Genomic DNA, 23,058 nt, shown 5'->3' with positions numbered 1-23,058 from the left:
AGTATCCTGTAAAGCTATAAATAAGATTTATTATTGTTGTTGTATTTTTTCTTTTTAAGGGAAAGAGAAAAGACATGTATGCAGGACCAATGTAGGACTGGCAAAAAAAACAAAAAAAAAGGTACGTAAGTGTTTCCCCTCCCTCGAGGCAAAATAAATTGTGTTCTTTGCATTACTGTATGACCAATTGTGGCCCAAGGACAGAAAATATAGGAGCAAAGGTTCCATTTGTTTTGTGTCCCCCCAAACAACCCTCACCAGAGACCGCTGCGTTTTTTTCATCACGTCGGGCAAATGCAAAAACGACTAAAAGCTCCAAGAGAAGAGCTCGACCCCAAGGGGTGTCTTCGCGAACCCGAAAATTAGTTCATCTTCATGATAATACCGCACATGTTGAGGTCTGAAAGGCTCCCACGCAGCAATTCATTCGGAAATTATAATGGAGGGAACAAACCCGTCTTCAAGTACGTTTTGAGGACGGCCTCGCCACCGAGCAAATTAGCGGCTGCATAAAGTCTCATTGTAAATGTTTTATGTGGTTGTGAAGATTGTTACAGAGACGGGGGGGGGGTGGGGGTGGGGGGCAAGATGATTTCTGGATGAGCACACATTTGTAGACAAAATCAGATGTGTGCACTTGCAGGGTTCTTGCATGGCTGTAGGATGTAAAGCAGTGGTTTCCGGTCGGTTCATGAGTATTTGTGCGTGTTTGTGTTTGCACGCATGTAAAACAAAATATGTAGACAATTTAATTAAGTCATAGTCTGCTCAACCCTCTCTCCCAGGAATGTTCTTTTTCCTTCCTTCAGCCTGCGGAGATGCTTCGGGGAAGCAGCTGCCAATAATATGTAAGTCATTAACCTCTCGTGTCTGCACTTAACTACTGTGCCAGCAACATGTGTCACAGCTGATGCGGCTCCGAGAAAGGCTGTCGCGAGCAGCAATCTGTAATCCCTGCAAATTACGGGACCTTCCGGATGTGCCGGAGGGCAGAGAGGGTGATGGCAAATGGAGGTTAAATTCACCTTAGGGTTAGGGTCAGGCGGCGGCAACACCTTATGCCTTTTCAAATACAGCGGGGTCACACAGACATTGTTGAATAGTTTGAAACTGCCTGCTGTGGTAAGCCCCGGTACGAGGCTGAGCATCCCTGCATCCCTGCGACCATCCACTGACTCTGACCCACCACGCGTTCTGTGATGCTTCTGTTGGCTCAGGTTAGAAATGACAAAATCATTTTTTGTTTTCAGCCGCTATTTATAACACCAGCGGGGCCAGCGGTGTGAGTCATCGTGTGAGGTTCTAGACGGTGATAACAGTTTATAAAAAAAAAACAAAGCTAAAGTCGAAGCGGGCCTGTGATATCCGGCGTAGAATGAGCGGACACTTGTGAAAACGCAAGTGACACAATGAAATGACAATTGGGCCATTGTGTTGATATGAAAATGTGTTCGGGCCTTATCGCTCGTCTGGGGCCACATTGACAGAATATGTCTGCGTCTCTGGACGCCGACAGAGAACAATATTTTCAAAACGCTCTGGTGGTTTTTTTTCCCCTTTATCACCCAGTATGTGTACGTTTGTCTTGCCAAATGGCAAAGCGTTCTCTCAATCCCACCACTAATCCTCTCCAACCAATCCCCTCCTCTAACTTGCCACCTCACACTGGAGAAGAAAGCCGTCGTTATTACACTTCAGTAACTGTCGAGGCGGCTCCACAGCGGCCTGGCTTTGGCGACTGCTGAGGTGATGCTGAGGAAAGATGGCCCAGGGTGCAGAGCTCTTTGACTGAAGCGTCGTGCGGCTGCGCGGCATCTGCTGCATGGCACTTTCACAGCACCGCATGAGAGCACTGGAGGCCAGCACAGAAATACCAGAGTCTTGGTGCCAAAAGTTACTTTAAAAACAACAGCTAGCATCTATGTTGTGGAAAAACTGCTAATATCAAACATTTTGGTGGCTGAAGGTCTTAAGACTTAAGCATTTCGACGTTGACTAGGCACAGACAGCCATTTATTTATTTGTACCCACTAAGAGCAAAAAAATCAGATTGAAAATTATATATGTGGTTTGCTTTTTTATTGTATTTCATTAGACTGATTCAGGGTACATTTATTAAACACTTTTTCACATGTAAATCTCATCTCATCTCATCTTCAGCCGCTTCTCCGGGGTCGGGTCGCAGTGGCGGCAAGCTAAGCAGGGCACTCCAGACCCCCCTCTCCCCAGCAACACCCTCCAGCTCCTCCTGGTCGATCCCAAGGCGTTCCGAGGCCAGACTGGACATGTAGTCCCTCCAGCGAGTTCTGGGTCTACCCCGGGGTCTCCTCCCAGTTAGACGTGCCCGGAAAACCTCCAAAGGAAGGAGCCCAGGAGGCATCCTGATCAGATGCCCGAACCACCTCAACTGGCTCCTTTCAACACGAAGGAGCAGCGGCTCTACTCCGAGCTCCCTCCAGATGTCTGAGCTCCTCACCCTATCTCTAAGGCTGAGCCCAGACACCCTACGGAGGAAACTCATTTCAGCCCCTTGTATCTGCGATCTCACCCTTTCAGTCACTACCCAAAGCTCATGACCATAGTTGAGGGTTGGAATGAAGATTAACTGGTAAATTGAGAGCTTTGCCTTCCGGCTCAGCTCCCTCTTCACCACAACGGTCCAGTACAACATCCGCATTACTGCTGATGCTGCACCAATCCGCCTGTCGATCTCCCGCTCCATCCTACCCTCACTTGTTAACAAGACCCCGAGATACTTGAACTCCTTCACTTGAGGCAACAACTCATCCCCAACCCGGAGGGAGCAATCCACCATTTTCTGGTAGAGAACCACGGCCTCAGACTTGGAGGTGCTGACTCTCATCCCGGCCATGTCACACTCGGCTGCAAACCGCCCCAGTGCACGCTGGAGGTCGTGTTCTGATGAAGCCAAGAAAACCCCATCATCTGCGGAGAGTAGAGATGCAATTCTGAGGTTCCCAAAACGGACACACTCCTCACCTTGGCTCTGCCTTGTGATCCTGTCCATGAATATCACAAACAGAATTGGAGACAAGGGACAACCTTAGTGGAGTCCGACACCCACCGAAAATGTGTTTGACTTTGTGCCAAGAATGCGGACACAGCTCTCACTTTGGTTATACAAGGACCGGATGGCTTGTAGCAACTGCCCTGGTACCTGCCCCGGGGTACACGGTCATAAGCCTCCAAATCCACAGAACACGTGTAGACTGGCTGGTCAAGCTCCCATGCCTCCCTCAGCACTTCCACAAGGGTAAAGAGGTGGTCCGTTGTTCCACGGCCAGGACGGAATGCGCATTGTTCCTCCTGGATCCGAGGTTCAATAATCGGTCGGAGCCTCCTTTACATTATCAATCAAGTTTTGGATGCAGTGCCTTGCATCCTGCTGATGGAGACCCTGGTAGTGCCTTAGCTTATGAATAGAGAGCGTTTTAACATTAGCTGCAAAATCATGTGTATGAGTATACACTATTCTGCATGGCAAACAAAAGTCTGCTGCCAGTAGACTGCTAATTAGGCCCAGTGACGGCCTGTATCAAATAAATGCCTCATCAGTTTGGTTGCACTCTTAACACACATTAGACTTACATGCACTTCTTGATGATTTTTGTGTGTAATTAGTGAATGATACAACTCGTTTCTCATGTGTCAAGACCTAAATGCCAAATTGGGGTTTTCATACCTCTGGAGGTTTTTGTAAGTATGTTGTAATGTGCTCTTTCAAATACACACACGGTACTTTTTTAGTACTTTTAGTACTTTTTCTGGCTAAATTTCTCCTGTCTTCTCAATCTGTCTTTATTTCCCCAGGCTCACACACACACACACACACACACAAAGCGGATGTGAATGACATTAACCACCATTTTCACAGGTAGATTTCAAAGACACAAAATCAAAGGCCTGGAAGCTGCTCTCCATCACCTTTTGTACTAATCTGTTCTTTCCATTGCATTCAAGCCAGTCTTTGAATATAACAAATCAAAGAACACACAGATTGCCGAGCTAAGCATAGAATAGCCATCGTTACTGCAGTAAAAGTTAAAAGGTCTTCCAGAGGATGTGATGTATTTCACTGCGTCTGCCTGTTCCTCGTGGTGCCAGTGGAGAGTCCTCTGACAGTGCAGCTGTGATTTGGGGCAATGTGAATGAAGCTGACAGGATTTCACTCTCAAGGTGTGCTCTTGCTCTTTATTATGTGTTTTTCTCATTTTCCTCATCAGTTGCTATAGTGCCATTATGAAAGCACTTGTTTTAAACGACTTTCACAGTTGTAGCACTACAGCACCGTGTCCCCACCTCAGGGTTCGCTTAACGCATGTAGGGTGCGGCTGTTTTCTGCACTTCTGGTGTCATGGGACAGAACCTGGCAGCTATTCATCGTGTTTTATCTCCGAATGTATTTGCAGTGCGTAAGCACAAACTACACGCTACATGGTTTTTAGTTATTTTACGGTAAATAACGAAATCTGTGGGCCTGAATTTTGAATTTGTAAGACTGAGGTGTAGTTGAAACCAGAAATTCCTACCCTTCAACAAACTTCACTACAACACTCATTACGGATGTAATAAAAATATTCTGTATTTGGTGGCTGGTTAGTTGGCTTAAAATTGATGTTCAAAAAGTGTCAAAACCAGGGTATCTGCACACTTTAAAGTTCAAATTTAATGGCTTTCAAAACCTTTTTAATGCCTGCCTCTAAATGGAAAAAAATAAAACCATTTCCGTGGCGCAAAAAAAAAAAATCAACAAGCTAGACAGTAGACACTGTTGTTGAGTTTTATTGAATATGAATGTAAAAGCAATTTTCTGTGCCAATTAGCCGACGACAGCCTTCTTATTAATTAACTGAAATAAAACTGGAGCTCGACCCAGTCAAATGGAAAGCATCAGCACTACCAAATACACAGCAAAAGGGCACTAGAGACAGATGAAAAATGGACAGTCTAAACCAAACGTAAGTGTTTTTCCTTTTCAGACCCTCTCTGGCACAGGTTTATTTGACCCTGTTGTCAGCGGACGCCACGGGTCTGGTGACAAGTGTCGCAGCTCATCAGCCATCCTCCTGATTTCACCATCTAGCACCAGCCCCTGCTCTCATTTCCTTTGCCGGTCTCCTCGGTGTGTTGGGTTTCGTTATCAGCGTTGCCATTCTCGTCCCTGCAGTATTGTCTGCTACTTCTGTGAAGTTGTCTGCCTTCTTTTGGAGAGTCAGTACCAGCAGTACCTCTGCCTTCGGCGTGGCTGTCGCAGAAAATCTGCCGGATGCTGTCTTGTCGACTGCTCAGCTGTGCAGCGGTAGTTACGGAGACGTGCTTGGGTGGACACACTTGCAGCAGACAAATTAGCTCTAACGTTACCACGAGCCGCCAAGCTAGCCAGGGCTCATCATGTGACTCGACGGCCACGGGGCTTTCTCGAGTGCTAGCATGGCGTAGCGCTTGTGCTTTCAAGAGGAGGAAGAGGAAGAAAGCCACGTTATTGTGTCATTGTTCAGGTTACAATGAAATCTGTCTTCTGCATGTAACACATCCTGTTGTATAGGAGCAGTGGGCAGCTGCAGCGCCCGGGGACCAACTCCAGCTCTTCTTTCCATTGCCTTGCTCAGGGGCACAGGCAGGAGTATTAACCCTAACATGCACGTCTTTCTGATGGTGGGAGGAAACCGCAGCACCCGGAGGAAACCCACGCAGACGCGGGGAGAACATGCAAACTCCAGGACCTGGGATGGCCTGGGGTTTGAACCCTGGACCTTCTTGCTGTTAGGCAACAGTGCTGACCACTGGGCCACCGTGCTGCCAAATTTCAGATTTCATATGAGAATTTAGTGCTTTCCAACCCATTGTCACCAGTTTGAATGTTTTGTTTTTGTCGTCCTCCAACCATTTCACATTGAATTTACTTTTGCCCGTTTTCTTTTTGCTTGCCACGTCATCTGTCGCCCGCTGGCTACTGCCTCCCAGTCCTCCGTCCCCTGGCGGTCTAGCACATGCTACTCGGTGCAGATGCATCGTAAATTGCTTGCAACAACTGTCAGGCCCTTTGTGGAATACAAAATAAAACAAAACAGAAAAACTGAACAGAAAATAGATATACACTCACTCGTTCTACCCCGGAATAAATTAAATGTCTTCCTTCCAAAAATTCCAGACATTGTGAAATATATTCAGACCTTGAATTTAAAAAAAAAAAAAAAATTCCAGACTTTTTGAGGATCCGTGAGGACCCTGGTCAAAAGCCTTGTGGTAACATCAACAACTATTTGTCCTTTAATCTCAGGCTTCTGAAGAAGCATCCAGTAGATCCAAGTGACCAAACTGTCAGTGGTGAAACAAAAGCGTTGGGTTAGAGTCGGAGCATCAAAAGAGGCACCAGTAATGAGCGGCATCTCCTGCGGCGCATACAAATCACTCATCTGCTCCAGAGGCCGCCCAAGACATTTGCCCAGGAGGAGGGGAAGGAGAGAGACAGTGTTACCTAAGTGACTAACTGGACCCTGCCGGCCTCTTGCTGAGTCCGGTCGTCAGTTGGACATCACTCCAGACTGTAATAATGAGGGACTGTAATAACGGAGGACCTCGTGCCTCTAGAGCGCTCGGTAGTTTCATTCAGAAGCTCTGCAGGACAGCGTGGTAGTTGCGTTACTGTGTCCACGGCGGCCCTCTGACCACTGAATGGTGTGCATGTTTAATTTGTATATACAGTATTTACCACCTTTACCAAGGACATTATGTGTTTTTTTCCCTGCCTGTCTGTCAACACGATATCCTAAAAGGGGGTTGGATGGATTCTCATGAAATTTTCTGATAGGTGGTGCTAAGGCCAAGGAACGATATATTAGAGTTTAGTGGTGACATTCTATGTTTAAGATGTTTTTGCTGAATATTTTAAATGATTCAAATGAAGTGGAAAGGAATGATGTCACAATTTATTTCACGATACTTATTTAAATCACCGTTTCCACCTTTGCCAGCACATAGTATCATAGGTTTCTTCCCGTTTCTTCTCCCTGGTAAAGGGTTTTTAGGGAGTTGTTCCTTATCCCATGAGAGGGTCTGAGGACAGGATGTTGTGTTGCTGTGACGCCCACTGAAGCAAATTTGTAGTTTGTGATATTGGGCTATACAAATAAAATTGATTTGATTTGATTTGATTTGATAGTATGTAGCCCACACATTTTCCCCAGGAAATGTGCTGCCTTCACCAAGGAGGTAAAGCTTTTACAGTTTTGTCTGTCAGCAAAATATCTCAAAAATGGATGGATTCTAATGAAACTGTGTTAGCAGGTGGGCCGTTGCCAGAGGAACGGCTGATTAGGTTTTGGTGGTAATTTCAATCTGAAGCCGGATGCAGTAATATAGTTTCACTTTGTTTAACAGTATGAGATAGTAAAGTGTTTGCCGTCAGTATTTCAAAATGAACATGATTTGTGTGTGTGTGTGTGTGTGTGTGTGTGTGTGTGTGTGTGTGTGTGTGTGTGTGTGTGTGTGTGTGTGTGTGTGTGTTATTGGGCATATCATAGTCTACAGCCAAGTTAGAAGTTTTGTCTGGATGGACTATAATCACAAAATAAATCAAAGACAAATATGATCAGTGTGAAAACCGTTGCCAGAACTATAATCTAGGATTTAATAGTATCCCAACGGTTGTCTCTTTATCTTCTGTGTCTTCCCAGCCCCTGCCCTTAAAGGCTCAGTCCCTGCCCAGGGGGCCCTGAGCTGGAGCCAGCAAAGCTAGCGCTTCAAATCGATAAAGCTCTGAACCCCTCGATGGAGAACGTGCTGTGAAACTAAGCGTCACAACGCTTGGCACGGTGTCAGGTACAGCCCGGCAAACGGTGAAGTAACAAACAAAACACATATGCAGATCTAAAAACATACAACGTCTAAGCTTAAGTCCTTCCCAGATAGCAAAACTGCTGTGGCCCGGACCCGTCCCACACCGACACTTTCATCCGGCCCACATACCGGGTGGAATGACGGCACTTGGGCGGTCCGCTCCTGTTTGCCAGATCTGGGCCAGAACCAAGCCATAGCAATGCCGCATGTGCCACATATTTGCCAAAGGTGGTCCATATTTGTTTTGTGATATTTGGGCCATATTCACCATTTACCACACGGGCCACTTCAGGGTCACATCCAGACCACATGTTGCCCAGAGTACCGCGTATTTGCTAGAAAAGGCCCACATGTGATGTGGCATATTTGGGCCATATTTGCTATTATACATGTGGGCCACTTCAGGCTCACATCCATTATGTCAGGGCCAGAAGACCATCAGTGCTGCATCGTTGCCTGAAGTGGCCCACATCCGGATGCTGTCTGGGTTGAAACATGACACACACACACACAAAAAACAAAAATGAGAAAAACGAAAAGCAAAGCAATTTGAAAACCCACAATACGACAGACAACATTGACAAAATGCGCTGCAGGAAAAGTAAAAAATAGAAAAAGATGGCATTATGACCCAAGTAATGGGACCGACCGTTATTGCACAAGAAAGGGGCGTAACGTAAAAGACGCGCCCCCAAAGTGCAATACACGTCCACATCAGGACAAGACCCCCCCCCCCCCAGTGGGGTTAAGGTCGGGAGGTTCCAAGTCATGGAAGTTTTGCTACAAGTTCCACCCCAACGCGTGCCGCCCTGTCTTGCACGCTGCAGACAGACGCTTCTTCTTTTTCTTTCTTGCAAATTTACAACAAGCAGTGGCATGGTGCAGTGTGTTAGACAATTATCCAGGCACCGGGCAAGCCTGAAGATGGGCACATGCAAAACCAACCGGTATAACAAGAGGTTAGAATGGAGGGGAAAACAGGAAAAGTTAAGGAAAATAATGGAAATTTAACAAAATCAAAAAACAAAACCAGTAGGGAGTAGGGAGGGGGAGAGAGCCAGGGGTTCTCTGCAAGGTCAAGCCTCTCAACCACATTGCAAAGCATCCCTGGTTTCTTCTTCTCCGCACATTTCAGAGATGAGAAGTAACGACACAGCTCCTGATGGAAAACACACAAGTTGGGTTTTCTGTTCATCAATCTAGTTTATGTATAAAAGATTTCCAAGGATGATGATTGTATTGATCACCAGGTCATGTGTTGGATCTTTTACAGGCACACCAAACAAAAGATTTTCTTTTGTTAGATTGGAGAAATTAACTAATTTAGGCCGTAACCAATCATGCAAATCTTCCCAAGAAGCATCAGCAAATTTACATTCATGGACAAGATGATCAGTGTTTCAATGAGCTCATCACAGAATGAGCAGTTGCTGTTGTGCTCCAAACCAAGGCGCCGCAGAGGGGCGTGTTTCTTTAAGAGGTCTGACGCAGCAGACCGACCCTTCCCCCACCGGGGGGGGGGCGGGGTCGGCTCCCCTGACGAACAAACAAAACGAAGGCTCAGCCAATCAGACGAGGCTGCCGAACGCCGTTAGTCCACGTGGAAGCCAGCCGCCCTGGGGGCCTCACACCGGTGAGATATTAATTAGCATGCGGGCAACGTCACTGAAATAGAAAAAACCTTTTTAAAGAAATTAAGCTTTCTTTTTTCCGGAGCCCCTTAGGGCAGTTCTGCCAGCTATCACGAAAGTACATCCCCCCCTTCCATGTCCCTTAAGGCAGTGTTTCTCAACCGGGGGTCCGCGGACCCCTAGTGGTCCGTGGTGTAATTGCAAGGGGTCCGTGAAAATAAAATATCTTTAAAAAAAAGATCCTGTGACATTTATAGAAATAGGATTATTTTACTCAAATGTGACTGAGACCTTTATCTACCTAAACTATAAAGGGTAACAGGACTTTTTTCTCTAATTACATCTGTTTCAGGCTGGTTCCTGTCGATGCAGAGCACGGAAGTGGAGTAGAGAACGGTCAACTGAGCATGCGCGGAATGCCTTCACACGCCCCGCGTAGCGTCCAGGCGCTAGGATTCTAGGAAGACCCGCCCCTACTCTGCGTCTGATTAGCTAACTTTAACTCTAACCCCGCCCTAACCCTAACCTACCCAACAACGGAGGCAACGAGGACTTGCGCATGCTCAGTTGACCGTTCTCTGCATCGACGGGAAGTAGCCTCTACCGAGAAGAAAGAGCAGTGGTTCGAGGCGACTCCTTCCAGACTGCTGGCCGGAGAGGTGCGGTAGAGAACGCATGCAGTACGAGGGCGGGAGTTTGAACTAAAATGGGGATCGATTGGCCACTAAACTGGGAGAAAAAAGGGAAAATCAGAAATAAATTAGATAGAAAATACCAGGACAGCGCTGCATACGGAGAGGAATAAAGAAGAGGGATTCGGGCCTTCGGTGAAGAAAATGGTGTCCGCGCTGAGTGGCTAGCTGAGTGGCTAGCTGGTTAGCTGAGTGGCTAGCTGGTTAGCGCGGAAGTCAACGGCTAACTTTGCTAGCCGTCACGAGAACGGACTTCCTCTCAGGTACGGTGCGTGACGCTCCCCTCTCCTCCTCCTCCTCTCTGTGGCTTTACGGTCACGGAACAGCACACCTGGTGTAGCTGTGTGTGTGCTGGTGCTAGTGTAGCTGTGTGTGTGCTGGTGCTGGTGTGTGTGCTAGTGTAGCTGTGTGTGTGCTGGTGTAGCTGTGTGTGGTGTAGCTGGTGTGCTAAGTGTAGCTGTGTGGTGTAGCTGGTGTGTGTGGTGTAGCTGTGTGTGTGCTGTTGTAGCTGGTGTGTGTGGTGTAGCTGGTGTGTGCTAGTGTAGCTGTGTGGTGTAGCTGGTTGTGTTGCTTCCACGTGTTTTGCCTCGCTTGACTGGGTGTAGCTGCGGGTGTCCGTGCTGCGGCCTCTAACTTGCGGCGTCGCCGTGGATTTCAGTAACGACTCAGGTGCCGTTAAGAAAAGGTTCACTGAGCTCGATCAGCGTCCAGCGTGCCGCCGTGGATGTGTAGTAGTAGAATACACGCCATACATCCACACCACAACGAGGAAACGAAACACAATACTAGAACACAACCTTGCCTTACATGCGTTGACACACGCTTATATTCGCTTCTTCTGCTGCAGTAACGTAGAACACTCGTTTCATGACCCAGCAGTGCCTCCTAGCGGCGGTACAAGATAACCCATTGCAGGACGCAGCGGAATTGCGTGGACAGTAAAGGAACAAAGTGGTAAACGTGTTCCCCTGACGTGGCTGTACTGCGGTTGTCTGCACCAGTGGTTCTCAACCTTTTTGGGGTCCTGGACCTCCTGCGTATTTTTGATCTACCCCGAGGACCCCTCCACCTGATCTTGGGGGAGGGGGGTTGCAATTGTAGAAACAGTAGAAACTGCATTTTAAATTGCATTATAGCATTTATTCACTCTTTGGGGCAAAAATAAGAGCTTTCAGTTGTAACTTAGATATAGTTAACAAAACAGAATTCTTATGCAGTAACTTTCAGATATATGTAACAAAACAGAATTCTTATGCAGTAACTTTCAGATATATGTAACAAAACAGAATATGTATTCAGTAACTTTCAGATATATGTAACAACAGAATTTTTATGCAGTAACTTTTAACAATACAAACGGGAGCGAGATCTCTTATTAAAATACAATAAATTACACTTGTGAAACAGATGTAATTAGAGAAAAAGTCCCGTTACCCTTTATAGTTTAGGTAGATAAAGGTCTCAGTCACATTTGAGTAAAATAATCCTATTTCTATAAATGTCATAGGATCTTTTTTTTAAAGATATTTTATTTTCACGGACCCCTTGCAATTACACCACGGACCACTAGGGGTCCGCGGACCCCCGGTTGAGAAACACTGATCTATGTTATATGTACATTATTTACAATTAGTTCATAAGTCATGTGTGATTTCGTAATTCCTAGGTTACGTACAGCTATTTACATGCAGTTATGTAGCCTACAATTATTATCTACGTGCAGTCATGTGCAGTTACTTACATGTGTTATGTAGTTATGTCATAGACATGTGATAACATTGTATAATTTATGCAATGTTTATTGAGACATTCTTTCTCCGTATTGCCCCCCTATACAGTTTTACAAAAAAGGTTTGAATTCTCAGTTCTTCAGTAAAGTTCCTCAACTTGGACTGGTACTCTGTATTTCTTTGGGATTCTTCATGTTGGCTACCTGTCGGCCTGTTTATACATGGACACAAACACGTAGGACAGAATAAGGCTTGTTATTCCTAGTGTGTGTTTCCGGTGAGCAGGTAGGAGAGTGACACAGACCCCCGAGTGACGCTGGCTAGAGCTGAAAGTAACGGAACTGTATGATTGAAGGGTTTACGTTGATAAAGCAGTAAGTGAGCAAGCACAGCTTAAACATCCATTCTGTGGGGTTAAGTATAGAACGGAACAGAATGAAACATGGTGGCAGCGGTGGGATTCGAACCCACGCCATCGAAACGCTGGCAAGTGACAGCGAGGAGAAGAGCGGGTTCAGTGGGGGCGCTGTTTGACGGACACTAATCCACAGGTGAACGAGACTGTTGAGGGAGATGCAGGTTTTTTACGAGAAACCCAGCATTAACAGAAAACGCTGACGTCATAGGGTCGAGAGTGCTCGCCAGCAGCTGTCGTTTTGGAGACTTTAAAGACTCGCTAATAAGAGCCCGGATTGTGTGTGTGTGGCACTAACAGCTCCGCAACGAGGGGGCGGTTACTCAGGGTCTGTGTCACACTGTAATTGCTCCCCGGAACCACAGACCGGGAATAACAAACAATCCTATTGTTACACTCGCATCCTGCGTCAGTATGATACAATTTTGTGTAAGATGATGCCGGACACACTAATGGCTCCCCTGGCTTCATTACGTTGGCTGTTAAAGCGGAGACGTACTCCAATTAAGACACCCCTTGCCCCCCGCCCCCCACCCCCAGACAAAAGGACATATATTAAGAGGTCTTGTCTCACTTGGCTGCCTCCAAAAAGAAATTCTCCACACCACTGGGTATGATTACAGTTACAGTAAGGCTCTTAATGACTCTGTCTTTTTAAAATCTGATGTAGGTAAAACGTCAGCTAGTGTTGAACATCATTTTAATCTTGTATTTTAAACGTGTTCTGTTTTTATTGCTATTGTTATTATTATCTTTTCATTAGCAAAGTACCAAATTTAGTTTAGTCTACACTTTAAGAGTATCTAAAAGTTAAATGCCTACAAGGATATGATCAAATTCAAAATACTTACTGGGACTTGGCATAACAGTGTCATGATATCGACCAAATGACAGAACGACTTGGTGTGAGATAGTTTGCTAGATTTTGCAGATTGATAGCAAATGACGAAGCATTTTGTAATTATCATTACCTTATCGATTACTGGCTGAAGATAGAGTATGTCATGCAAAAAACAATCTTTTGGGTGGAATCCTGTTCTCTGACCCCTTCGCCCAGGGTGTTAAATGGCCCTACTGATGAAACGGGGTCAGCCCTATGTACCCTCAGACCTGTGGGTTAGCTATCAAGTAGGTTAGCTATGGGTTAAGCTTAGGTTTAGGTTAGCATTGGCTTAAGGTTAGGGTCAGGTAGAGGTTGAGGTTTAGTCAGGTTGGGTAGGTTAAGTTTAGGTAAGTTCAGTGAAATAGGGTAGTGGGAACATAAGGCTGAGGGAACCTGATGAAACTGGGAAGACACTTGACGATTTAAAGGCCCATTACAACCCCAATTTGGCCATGATGACTGATTTTTAAAATCGTGAAGAGTCTGCACTGGTGTGCACAAAATAGGACAGGTCACCACAGACAGTCAGCACACATTATCCTGTGGTGTGCAGGGGTACAGTGACCATTTTAGGACATCTCAGACTTAGCTTGTCAGGCTCAGCTCTACTTTGTAAGAATCAGTCTGAATTCTGTTTCCGCCTTGAAATTTAATGTTAAATTGCGAAAGTAAAATACAAAAAATAACTTCTGTATTCCAGTTAAACTCGAGAAAATGTCCTTCATTGCTGCTTGTGAAACACATATTAGCCTCATATTAGCACATTAGCTTGTGCAATATATGCTTCACTTGAGGCTTTGAGCTAATGTAACATGTTATGCCATAATGCACACTGGCCCAGTAGTTTGTGCTGTTGTCTCAGCAAGATGGTCCTGGATTCACACCCCAGGTCCTTTCTGTGTGGAGTTTGCATGTTCTCCCCGTGTCTGCGTGGGTTTCCTCCAGGTTGCTCCGGTTTCCATAGGTTGCAAAGGTTAATACTCCTGTCTGTGCCCCTGACCGTGGCATGGCAAGAAGAACTGGAGTTGGTCCCCGGGCGCTGAATGGAGGCTGCCCACTGCTCCTAGCTACAGTGTGTGTTGGGATGGGTTAAATGAAGAGGCTGAATTTCCCCACGGGGATTGATAAAGTACATCTCTTACCTCTTGTCTTGGAAATTGGGTACCATAATCATGAAGAAGTACCGAGTAAGTTCACAGTGCAGACATTTGAAGACAAATGCAGACAACTTTAAGGAGCAAGTTATGTTATAAAGCATGCTGACATTAAGGTAAAAGTTTTACTCCAGGATGAATAGAAGGCACACATCAAGTTGGTGCATAGTCGTAAGTGTTAGCATGCTAACATTAGTATTCAAAGTACAAGTGATGCTGATAAAGTAGGTTGACAAAGTGCAGCTGAGTCTGATTGAGGTTGAGCTGTGTTTGACAAGGTACTTTTGACTGATGAAAGTAGAGCTGAGTCCACAAAGTAGAGCTGTGCCTGACAAGGTGCCACCGTACTGAAGTTTAAGATTCAAACCGCTAGCCTCCCGATCGAGCCTCGAACCGGTTGTCGCTGTCAGGTAATCTCAAACATGTTTGATTTTTACGACTGGACAAGTCTCAGTAAACATGCTCATGCACTGTGAACTGGTCAAAACACGGTAAAGCCTTCAATGGTCGAACCAAGTCTTAATGCCAAGATAAAAATAAATGCTTAAAATTGGTACTGAAATGTACAATCGTGGCGTCTTGGCCATGTCCAAGATGTATTTTAAAATTCCACTGTAGTTTGTCTTTTGCAAATGCAGATGCTACCAAGCTAGCAATAAGGCCACAAGAATATGTATGAGCAATCGATCAGCAGTAAGAAAAAATAAATAAATTACATCTTGACAGCCCACTGTGTATCAATTAACAAATTACACAATAACCAGTGGTTAATCTATGAACAAATAGAAATTGGGCGGCACGGTGGCCCAGTGGTTAGTGGTGTCACCTCACAGTAGGAAGGTCCTGGGATCGAACCCCGGGGTTGTCCAACCTTGGGGGTCATCCCAGGTCGTCTTCTGTGTGGCGTTTGCTTGTTCTCCCCGTGTCTGTGGTGGGTTTTCTCCGGGTGCTCCGGTTTCCCCCACCATCAGAAAGACATGCATGTTAGGGTTGATACTCCTGTCTGTGCCCCTGACCGAGGCATGGCAAGACCAACTGGAGTTGGTCCCCGGGTGCTGCACGGCGGCTGCCCACTGCTCCTAGCTACACAGCTAGGATGGGTTGAATGCAGAGCACAATTTCCCCGCGTGGATTAATAAAGTATCTCAAAATCCATCCATTATCCGAACCGCTTACCCTGCTCTCAGGGTCGCAGGGATGCTGGAGCCTATCCCAGCAGTCACTGGGCGGCAGGCAGGGCGACACCCTGGACAGGCTGCCAGGCCATCACAAAAAATCAAAATATCTGAACATCTCCAGGGGACTGATCCAGCCAGGGTGAAGCCAAAGCAACGGCAGACCATGTGACCAATGTCACAGAACCCAGACTACGTCCTTATTGATGTTGTTTTTCTGTCAGCCCCCTGCCAAAAAATAATAAGGAAGATCTGCCGTTTGAACATTTTGACTCAAGAGTAGCATCAGACAAACAGAAGATAAACCATCTTGCAGTACTACAAACGATTTCTTTCGACAGATTTTTCCCTTTTCTTTCTTTTTTTGGGGGGGGGGTATTGTCACTGACGGATCAGGTGTTTGACATTTCACAGGTTGACATTATTCAGCTCGTCCGATGTCAACCCCCTCTCACACGAACACACACCTGCGTCTTTATAGGACACAGCATAGCTGTCACAAACTGCAGGATTTTGTATTATTTCATCATTCCGGTCCAGCTCGTAGCCAAATGCATCGTTCATCTAATGTTCACTTTTGTCTCGATGCAATGAAATCAACGTTTAATTTTCCATTCTGGCACCCAGTCGTACAACAGGACATTTTATTGGGCTTATTGTGTGTGTGTTTTCCCTCCGTTTCCCATATGGTTGTTTTATTTATTTTTCTGTGCATTGATGAAGTGACATAGATGTAAAATTGGTCTAGGTCCAACTGTTATTTGGGTCCCTACAAAAACACTTCTGTGGTGGGTTTCTGCAGTGTTGTTGAGGGATTTGCAGTTGAATTTCGTTTGTTGTGTTTCTGTCGGTGTGTGTTGGGGATTAGTTCTCCTGCTACACCATCATGTAGTCAGGGTTTTCTTGCTGTTGTTGTACGTATGTTTTCACATTTGTATGATATGATTTGCTGTTTTTTTGATGAATTAAATGTGTTACTGGTGGCATTTTAGCACTCTTTCAGTGCTTCACCATGTCATTTTATCTCCTGTCTGCAGTAACGGGCCGCTTTTCCACCCGGTGTGCTTGAAATACACCTACACAGTAAAAAACCGAGTGTTCATTTAACTCTTGAGAGTGTACAAATCGATCCTTGTGGGTCCATTTGTACACTCTCGGAGTTCAATAAACACTCGGGAAGTTCAATTAACACTCCGGATTTTACTGCGTATACTTTTTTTTTGCATACCGAAAACTTGCATGTGCCATTTAGCAAAGGTCCCTGTTAAAGCTGCTATATGCAGAATTTGTATGCGATTGTGTCTTCTTCGTATATCTGGAAAATTGGTTTTTAATGAAATTTAGTGAAAAACATCTTTTTGCACGGGATACAATTCCTCTACACCAGACTGGACAAATCAACACAAACAACCACACAAAAAAGAACCACAATATAGTTATTAAAATCACAATAATTTCACAAATAATCACAAATCCCATAAATACATTAAATCTCACAAATCATCACACAGCTCAGCTTTATAACTGTATAAAAAGTCCTTTTGTTGGCCAACATTTATCTAATCTGTTTTTTATTAACGAGTTAGCTGCAGGAGCTGCACCACACCCTCTGGAAGTGGTGGTGGTTTATTTTTCATTCTGTGTCCTTCGACTCACCACCCCACTAATAGCGCTGTTGTTACGCCAAAATCTGTGACCTGTCAGATTATGCCACCCTGCCCTTAAACCGGGTTATTCTGGTCGGCCTCCAGATGTTTATCCTAATCTTAACCACACCAAACCCGCGTCCGGAATACCAGTCTCCAACGTAATGACTGAGCTTAACCTTATCTGACCGCCGTATCGTGGCTGAATAGCGTGTTTCCGAAGCAGGGTCACGTAATCTGACGGGTCACAGATTTTGACGTAACACCTGGTAACTGCTTTACGTCAGAACGGAAGTATTGTTAGTCTGTCCGGTAAGAAAACAGATGGGTAACTGTGAGGGGCCATGAGGGACATTATTCACAATTAACTTGTTCATATACTATACTGAAACACACACACACACACGAGTGAAATGCTTTTACATACACAACTGAAACGCTGTCACGTAAGCAGAGTATGAGAGGATTTCGGTTCAACCGGAAGAGGTTTCAGGCGAAACGAGGCATTTCAGTTAAACCGGAAGGGCAAACCTTCATCAAAGAATTCTATCCATTCTCATCAAACAGAAAGTCCATTCTACAATTGTTCTCCAAAAAAGAAGCTGAGCTCAAAATCCTTTGTTTCCTATTGCGCCAAAAGCGAAGGAAGTTCACTTTTAAACCTCTTAAAGAAACACGCCCCTCTGCGTCGCCTTGGTTTGGAGCACAACAGCAACTGCTCATTCTATGATGAGCTCATTGAAACACTGATCATCTTTTCCATGAATGTAAATTTGCTGATGCTTCTTGGGAAGATTTGCATGATTGGTTACGGCCTAAATTAGTTAATTCCTCCAATCTAACAAAAGAAAATATGTTGTTTGGTGTGCCTGAAAAAATATCCAACGCATGACCTGGTGATCAATACGATCATCATCCTTGGAGAAAAAAAAGATACATAAACTAGATTCATGAACACAAACCCCGACTTGTGTATTTTCCATCAGGAGCTGTGTCGTTACTTCTCATCTCTGAAATGTACGGAGAAGAAGAACCCAGGGATGCTTTGCAATGTGGTTGAGAGGCTTGACCTTGCAGAGAACCCCTGGCTCTCTCCCCCCCTACTCCCTACTGGTTTTGTTTTTTTTTCTTGTTAAATTTATTTAAATTTCTGTTATTTTCCTTTACTTTTCCTGTTTTCCCCTCCATTCTAACCTCTTGTTATACCTGTTTGTTTTGTATGTGCCCATCTTAAGGCTTGCCCGGTGCCTGGATAATTGTCTAACACACTGCACCATGCCACTGCTTGTTGTAAATTTGCTAATAAAAAAAAAAAGTTGAACCGGAAGACGTTTCAGATGAAACGGAAGGCGTTGTAGTTGAACCGGACGGTGCTCGAGAAAAGAGGGCACGTCCAGAGCCCTAGAAAGAGAGAGTGACGTCAACTCCGTAGACGTCAACGGGCCACTTATTTAACAGCAATGGTGGATCATGGGAGCCCCGGATAGTTCCAAACAGCGCGACCCGGGGCAATAGGATTTCTATGGCGAAGGCGTGTTTCTGGCATTAATCAAAGGTTAATTTCCAGGTAAGAAGCTACAGTTGACATTTTAATGATGACCATTTTACAAGCACGTTTGAATCAAATTAACGATGTAATTTAAAGCGTGACAGCTCGTCAATTCCTACACATGCGCATAGAATATGTGTCCCGTTGGAATATATCTCTATCTATACATAAATGTAAAAATCTGAAAATATTGGTTGGTAGTTAGCAGAAATCGCGGCTAAGCAGTTCATTTAAATGACCCGCCAAGCTTCGTTTGGAACTATTCGGCGGCTACATGAACCACGTGACCCTCTCACGTTCTGACCCCTCATTGACGCAACTCTCTCTTTCTAGAGCTCTGGGCAAATCATAAGACGAGCTATTGGGTGGTGTTGGTTCGTTCGCTACGCTGATGTCTGCTCCACAGCCTGCAAGCGGTCTGACCGAGGCGGCTTTACCCAACACCGTACTGGCCTGGCCGGAGCCCCGACAAACACCACAGCAGCAGGGCGGCAGCACCGAGCTGCAACGGTGGGTTGTCCCTCATGGCCCCTCACAGGTAACTCCAACGTTGTTGCTCGCTTTAATATAATGGAAGCTGCAAGTGGTCAGTATGAGGCTGTTTACACCTGGCCTTAACGTGTCTTGAGTGGTCCGATCAAGCGGACAGACGGCTCCAAGTAAGGGTGTGAATGCAGCAGATGCGTCCTCGAAGCGTCGTGAGAGCCCATATCCCATCGCTTAGACCACATTGAAGGACCGCCTAGTCACCTCCTCTGGGTTTAGTTTTTTCCTTTTTTTTTTCTTCTTCTTTCCACCTCGTCTGTAACTTCTGACGCACGTCAGACCCACAACTGTGGACGAGCTCCCGCCTGCTTGCACAATCAGATTCAGCTTCGGGTTCAAAGTTCACTTATCCACCGTAGCGCAGAGCCCGGCCCTCTCAAACCCGCTGGGTTAATTAAAGAATGCGAGCCTGAACCGGCGGGATCGGGTCGGGCCTGACGGTTCGAGCTGAGAACTGTGACCTCTGGTGCTGAGACGTTTCCTTTCCCCTCGTAACGAGTCTAGGAATGAGTTTAAACCTTCACTCTGAATTTTGAGCAGAAGAAGGTGAACGGTCAGAGCCTGGCGCTCCTGAGCCCTTGTTAGTTTGGCTCATCAGATTCTGGGTCTGTATGACGTGTATTTACTGCCTCCATGCTGCTGTAATAATATGAAACTGTTTACCCACAATAGTCCATTTCTTAAATAGTAGTTGTAGTAGTAGTAGTAGTAGTCCATTTCTTAAATAGTAGTAGTGGTAGTAGTGGTAGTAGTAGTAGTGGTAGTAGTGGTGGTAGTGGTAGTAGTAGTAGTAGTAGTAGTAGTAATAGTAGTGGTAGTGGTAGTAGTAGCGGTGGTAGTAGTGGTAGTAGTAGTGGTAGTGGTAGTAGTAGTAGTAATAGTAGTGGTAGTGGTAGTAGTGGTGGTAGTAGTAGTAGTAATAGTAATAGTAGTAGTAGCAGTCAATTTCTTGAATGCAATATGTCAGGTCAGGGCTCTGAAGGCTTTCAGACAGATGGACATCATCATCATCAAACAATAATGTGTATTTACATGACAATTTTTAAACAATTGTTTTGCTTCCCAACAAAGTGGAATGCAAATGAATGAAAATAAGGGCAGTTGGGATGTGCTATGATTTATTTCTTTAATGGCACTTCAAATTGTGTATGACAACATCATTTGGTAGAATTAATTGATAGTAATAACTTAGAGATGTGAAATGCGTCATACTAATTGACGGCACATTAAAGCGAGGCTCGCGTGAGCAAGGATGTCTCATTTTGTGAAATGCCTGTTGCGTCGACTCCTTTCTCCTCGCGTCTCCGCGCGTGTTTGCTCGTTTATTACGTAATAGTGACGTCTGTGCCACGGGGAGGGTTCGAGATGGAGGTGATTAACACTGCTTTATCTAATGATGTCTTGTCATCGGTTCACTCGCACGGGCCGCTGCGCCGCTCTCCCGTGAGCCACGCCTCCTCTCTCGTTTGCAGCCGAGGCTAAACAACACACCCCTACCGCAGTGACGTACGTGTTAATTTGCATACAGAGCGGGGAAGTGAGACCACAAGCGGTCACCCGAGCTGCAGGCGGAGACGCATTGTAACGGCAGGTGTGAACTGGTGCAGCTAGAGCGGTCCACTTGTGATCGGATCCCCCAAGACAAGACGCCTGTTAGTACCAGGTGTAAACGGCCTCATGGCAGATGGCGCGACCATATCAGAAACCTGAACAGGAAAAAGCAAGAAAGAGCCTCGGTCAGAGGAGGCTAAAAAAGTAAAGGAAACCCACATCGAGCTGACTTTCTCCTGAACTACTACTACTACTACTAATACTACTACTACTACTTTCGGCTGCTCCCATTAGGGGGCGCCACAGGGGATCATCTGTTTCTATCTCTTCCTGTCCTCTGCATCTTCCTCTGTCACACCAGCCACCTGCATGTCCTCCCTCACCACCTCCATAAACCTCCTCTTTGGCCTTCCTCTTCTCCTCTTCCCTGGCAGCTCCATATTCAGCATCCTTCTCCCAGTATACCCAGCATCTCTCCTCCACACATGTCCAAACCATCTCAATCTTGTCTCTCTTGCTTTGTCTCCAAACCGTCCAACCTGAGCTGTCCCTCTAATATACTCCTTCCTAATCCTGTCCTCCTTCATCACTCCCAGTGAAAATCTTATCATCTTCATCTCTGCCACCTCCAGCTCCACCTCCTATCTTTTCATCAGCCCCACTGTCTCCAAACCATACAACATAGCTGGTCTCACTACCATCCTGTAAACCTTCCCTTTAACTCTTGCTGGTACCCTTCTGTCACACATCACTCCTGACACTTCTCCACCCACTCCACCCTGCCTGCACTCTCTTCTTCACCTCTCTTCTGCACTCCCCGTTACTTTGGACAGTTGTCCCCAAGTATTTAAACTCATAGGCCTTCGTCACCTCTACTCCTTGCATCCTCACCATTCCACTGTCCTCCCTCTCATTCACACATATGTATTCCATCTTGCTGTTTTTGAATTTCATTCCTCTTCTCTCCAGTGGATACCTCCACCTCTTCAGTTTCCCCTCAACCTGCACCCTACTCTCACTACAGCTCACAATGTCATCCGCAAACATCATAGTCAAGGGAGACTCCTGCCTGATCTCGTCCATCAACATGTGGGTGAAATACCGACGACGACATCAAATTGTGTTACCGAATCTTTGTACTATTTTTTTCTGGACCCATGTTGGCCACGTCTGAAGGCGATAGTTTATTGAGCCTGTGCTGCTACTTAGGCTAGCTAAGTCAGCCACTACATAGCTAACGTGAGCATATGCTGCGTTCCATTCAAAGGGGAGACCGGAATTTCCCAGCTGGAATTTCCCATTTCCGACCTCCAAGTGAGGTGCACGATGCCAAATGTAAACAAACAGAATGGCTGACCGTGATGAACTGGTGATTTTACTGGCGAGTGTAAACGATTGAATTGTCAGCAGCGCAGCCTCCTTGCACTTATAAACGAAACAGAGGAATAACCTTTGTGCAGAGATAACTTTTGGAGATTGTTTATCATAACCACCTGAGATTGTTTATCATAACCACCTACTTAATAACACTGGTGACATATTCTGACATCAATTTACATTCAGTGAGGTCAGGGTAAATGGTTCTGCCCCGAGTTTTCAAGTAGGAGCTCCGACTTTGAGTGTCGTTCCATTGTACTTTTTCTACTAGGAGTCAGTGGCGGCTGGTGCTAAAAATGTTTTGGGGGGGGGGCAGTTTACCTTGGCGTAGCACACCTGACAGCTGCTTTAATGTCCACACAGTCACAGAGTTATTAAGAAGGACAATGTGGCCTATAGGTTTTATCAGGGTTGGTAGACGGTGGATGATTGACAGTCGAGACGAGGCGTCGTGGTGGGTGTGAACATGATTGACAACCACGAGAATTGCTCAATCACATTAGACCAAAAAACATTAAAACAATACCAATTCACTGCCAATGAAAGTGGGAGTGTCTGGGGCGCACAGAACTGCGCCCCCTGGAAAATCTGAAGAAACCAATCAGACAGCAGCCTCAGGTCACCTGCTCGCCACAAGTTTGAGGGCTTACATAAGGTATGGTTTGGCCGGCGCCCCTCACCCAGGAAGTATATGTATTCAGACAGGAAGTATATGTATTCAGACAGGAAGTATATGTATTCAGACAGAAATCAACCAAATACTATTTGAACCAATATTTAATGCTGCTGACAGACGCTCACAGACTGAAAAACACTTTTATTTCACCATTATTTGCATTATACAACTAA

The 23,058-nt window shown here is 45.6% G+C and overlaps 1 protein-coding gene across 1 annotated transcript in view; it reads right to left on the bottom strand.

Annotated features, from left to right (window-relative positions):
- adgrb3 (adhesion G protein-coupled receptor B3) overlaps positions 1 to 23,058 on the bottom strand; it is a 179,051-nt gene that overhangs the window by 130,509 nt on the left and 25,484 nt on the right. The gene's annotated exons all lie outside the window — the stretch shown is intronic.

This window comes from Lampris incognitus, chromosome 13 (assembly GCF_029633865.1).
Source record: "Lampris incognitus isolate fLamInc1 chromosome 13, fLamInc1.hap2, whole genome shotgun sequence".
Taxonomy (NCBI): Eukaryota; Metazoa; Chordata; class Actinopteri; order Lampriformes; family Lampridae; genus Lampris; species Lampris incognitus.
Note: the sequence above shows the minus strand (reverse complement) of the source record. Positions and strands in the feature narration are given on the sequence as shown.